The sequence below is a fragment of the Theropithecus gelada genome, chromosome 19 (assembly GCF_003255815.1).
Source record: "Theropithecus gelada isolate Dixy chromosome 19, Tgel_1.0, whole genome shotgun sequence".
NCBI classification, from domain to species: domain Eukaryota; kingdom Metazoa; phylum Chordata; class Mammalia; order Primates; family Cercopithecidae; genus Theropithecus; species Theropithecus gelada.
In genome coordinates, this window is record NC_037687.1 from 25455082 (window position 1) to 25459760 (window position 4679).

Consider the following 4679-nt stretch of genomic DNA (forward strand, 5'->3'; position numbering starts at 1 on the left):
TCCGCTTCCAGGATTCAAGCAATTCTCCTGCCTCAGGCTCCTGAGTAGCTGAGATTACAGGCGCCCGCCACCGCGCCTGGCTAATTTTTTATTTTTAGTAGAGATGGGGCTTTACCATGTCAGCCAGGCTGGTCTCGAATTCCCGGCCTCAAGTGATCCGCCCGAAGTGCTGAGATTGCGGGCATGAGCCACCGCGCCCGGTCGCATCAGCACACTGTTACAAAAGAATACCACCCTCTATAGTCAACAATAATGGATTGTATACTTCAGAATAGCTAGAACATTTTGCATGTTCTCACCACAAAGATATAACAAGCGTCTGGGATGATGGATTTGCTAATAACCTTGATTTGATCACTACATAATTTATATATGTATCGAAACATCACACCGCATCCCATAAATATGTACAATTAAAAACAAAATTTAGGCCAGCCACAGTGGCTCACGCCTGTAATCCCAGCACTTTGGGAGGCCGAGGCGGGTGGATCACGAGGTCAGGAGTTCCAGACCAGCCTGGCCAAGATGGTGAACCCCATCTCTACTAAAAATACAAAAAAAAAAAACAAAAAAAAAAAAACCGGGTGTGGTGGTGGGCACCTGTAATCCAAGCTACTAAGGAGGCTGAGGCAGAGAATTGCTTTAACCCGGGGGGCAGAGGTTACAGTGAGCTGAGATCACGCCACTGCACTCCAGCCTGAGTAACAGGGTGAGACTCTGTCTAAAAAAAAAAAAAGTTTTAAAAATACCACCCTGTATTACACGATGCTTTATATTCCACTCTTTTTTTTTTTTTTAAGACAAGAGTGTCACTGTCACCCAGGCATGATCTTGGCTCACTGCAACCTCTCTCCCCCAAAGTTCAAGCGATCCCCCTGCCTCAGCCTCCTGAGTACCTGGGATTACAGTCATGCACCACCACGCCCAGCTAATTTTTGTATTTTTAGTAAAGATGGGGTTTCATCATGTTGGCCAGTCTGGTCTTGAACTCCTGACCTCAGGTGATCCACCCGCCTCAGCTCCCCAAGGTGCTGCGATTACAGGCGTGAGCCACCTTTCCTGGCTCACTCCTATTTTTAAATGCTGGTCAGTTTCCCTTAAAATGGTTTCCTAACTCTCTAAGGAGCTGGGATATGGTTTTCCACTGTTCTAGACTATCCCCATGTTTTTTCACTTGACAGAGATTATGATGAAGAACAGGTTCACACCCACACTTGCCTCCCAGTGAGCCTTCCTCACCACACAAAGCTGCGTCTGGGATTCACTGCCAGCTCTGGTTTCAGGATGAGTCACAGCTCAGAGTGCTGAAGACACTGGCCCAAGACCACGCAGCCTGGATGTGGCAGTGCCCATTTCTGCCTCACTCCTGGAGGAGGAAAATGATTAAATATCCCTAATTTTACTGCTATTGAGTACAATTTAATTCAGTCCTTCCTCCACTTTTGCTGATAAGATTGAGCTGCACTCACCTGCTATTCTCTTAGACTATACCACATAAATTAAAGGCATTCCAGAGGTCAAACTTTAAAATGTCTTTTTCACTTTGGGAGGCCAAGGCGGGAGGATCACTTGAGGCCAGGAGTTCCAGACCAGCCTGGCCAACATGGGGAAACCTCCATCTCTACGAAAAATACAAAAATTAGCCGGGCGTGGTGGCACACACCTGTAGTCCCAGCTGCTCAGGAGGTTGAGGCATGAGAATCACTTGAACCTGGGAGGTGGAGGCTGGAGCAAGCCGAGATTGCACCACTGCACTCCAGCCTGGGCATCAGAGCAAGACCCTGTCTCAAAAAAACAAAAAGTAAAAAATCTAGGTTGAATTCTCAGGCGTCTCTAAAGTGGCCTTCGATGTATTCGGAGCTGGGTGCTGCAGGGTTGACCATCTATAAGTGGCGAGCCCAGCCCCGGTCCACGGGAAGGTAGAGGAGGTGAACCTGCTCGGTGTAGGACTAGGATCCTTGAGATGACAGACAGCTGTGGTTAGCCTGAGTCGGTCAAACTGTGGTGGTCTATGAGGCCGTTTTGCATGGGGAGCAAATCAGAAGCCTCAGTCTGCTGTGCTGGCTCTGCTGTCTTTGGAAGGAAAGAGGAGGAAATCGCTCCGAAATGGTAGTTAGGGCTGGTGGTCACGGACTCAGCTCCACACCAAGATGAGACTTTCTGGGCCCCCAGGGAGGAAGAACAGCAGCTCCACTGCCAGGAGCCACGGCTCAGAGGAGCTCCTTTCCACCTCCCTCCTGAAATGCCATTTTCAACTTTCTCCTTTACTCTCCCATCCCCAGAACCTAGTACGATATATGGCACACAGTACATGCTCAATAAATATTTATCAAATGAACAAGGAAAGCTGTGTGGATGTCCCCTCCTGTGCAGCTGTAAGCGGAGAAATCGAGTCTTTTTTTTAAAAAAAAACTTTCCTACACCAGTTTTATTTAAAACACAAAAATAAGTATTTCTCTTTCTGTAAGGAAAACTGGCTCAAATATTGCTGAACACAGGCCAGACTCAGTGGCTCACGCCTGTATTCTGAGCACTTTGAGAGGCTGAGATGGGAGCATCACTTGAGGTCAGGGGTTTGAGACCAGCCTGGCCAACATGGTAAAACTCCCTCTTAAATACAAAAAAAAAAAAAAATTAGCCAGGCATAGTGGCAGGTGCCTGTAATCCCAGCTACTTGGGAGGCTGAGGCAGGAGAATTGCTTGAACCTGGGAGGCAGAGGTTACAGTGAACCGAGATTACACCACTGCACTCCAGCCTGGGTGACAGAGTGAGACTCAAAAATGAATGAATGAATAAATAAATAAATAGAAAACACTACACTTTCATCTTTATCACTGTTCTACTAATAGTCACATATATTTCTGAGCTTTTACTACATGCCAGGTACTGTTCTAAGGCTGTGTATCAGTTCATTTTATTCTCACACAAAACAGTATGTACTATTATCAAGACAATTTATTTTTATTTATTGATTTATTTTTTGAGATGGAGTTTCACTCTTGTCGCCCAGGCTGGAGTGCAGTATCACGGTCTCGGCTCCCTGCAACCTCCGCCTCCCGGGTTCAAGTGATTCTCCTGCCTCAGCCTCCCAAGTAGTTGAGGTTACAGGCATGTGCCACCACACCTGGCTAATTTTTATATTTTCAGTAGAGACAGGGTTTCACCATGTTGGCCAGGCCGATCTCAAACTCCCAACCTCAGATGATCTGCCCACCTCAGCCTCCCAAAGTGCTGGGATTCCAGGTGTGAGCCACCGCGCCCAGCCACTGTTCTAAGGCTGTGTGTATAAATTCATTGTATTCTCACACAAAAAAGGATGTACTATTATCAAGCCATTTTAAGGGGAGGCTCAGGGTGCTACATTCCTGGATTAGGAAGGCGGATGATGGATTATCTGTTTGGATTTGAACTTTTTTTTTTTTTTTTTTTTTTTTTTTGAGACAGTCTCACTCTATTACCCAGGCTGGAGTGCAGTACTGTGATCTCAGCTCACTGCAACCTCCGCTTCCCAGATTCAAGCAATTCTCATGCCTCAGCCTCCGGAGTAGTTTGGAAGACAGGTGCACATCACCATGCTCTGCTAATTTTTGTATTTTCAGTCAAGGCAGGGTTTCACATGTTCACCAGGCTGGTCTTGAACTCCTGGGCTCGAGTGATCCACCCACCTCAGCCTCCCAAAGTGCTGGGATTACAGGCGTGAGCCACCACGCCCAGCCTGATTTTTTAAAAAAGTTTTTATATAGCTTTGATACCAACGGATTAAATTTTGACAGGGAATTTGGCATGACTCAACCACAGGAAAGAGTTACCATGGTGTTGTAAGCCCTCTCACTCCTACACCCACCCCCGCTGCAGGAAAGGGTCAAGGTCAGCTTTTTCTCTGTGACCCTGCGACTGGAGTTAGGGCTGTCCATAAACAATCCTTCCTTTCTCTCCTTCCAGACACATGAAAAGACTACGCTTCCCGGTGCCCCTGTGAAGTTCGGGGTGACCAGGGGACCCACTCTGGCTGAGTGTAAGCTAAGAAGACAGGTGTCATATCAGGTCCAAGCCTCGCAAGTCACTGCCTGCTGTGCCATCCTCTCTTCTTCCCGTGCCAAAGGACTGGCAGCATTCCAGATGATGGCTGTGCCATGGGCCTGGGGGACACGGGTGATATGGAGGACAGCGCTTGGCTGGCCCACAAAGGAGAGAAACCTCTGCTGCCTGAGGACCACGGAGAATCTGCAGCTGTGACTGCCCTGACCAACACAGCTCCAGGAGAGGTCTCAGAAAACTGGATGAACAGGCCCGGCGCGGTGGCTCAAGCCTGTAATCCCAGCATTTTGGGAGGCTGAAGTGGGCAGATCACCTGAGGTCAGGAGTTCAAGACCAGCCTGCCCAACATGGTGAAACCCCATCTCTACTAAAAATACAAAAATTAGCCAGGCGTGGTGGTGGGCACCTGTAATCCCAGCTACTTGGCAGGCTGAGGCAGGAGAATGGCGTGAACCTGGGAGGCAGAGGTTGCAGTGAGCTGAGATCGTGACACTGCACTCCAGCCTGGGCAACAAGAGGGAAACTTCATCTCAATAAATAAATAAGAATGCTGAATAAGTGAGTGAATGAATGAATGGCAGGGAATTGGGACAGGGTCACAGATTACCCCCAGGCCGGAGGTAGAGGAAGCAGCCATGCC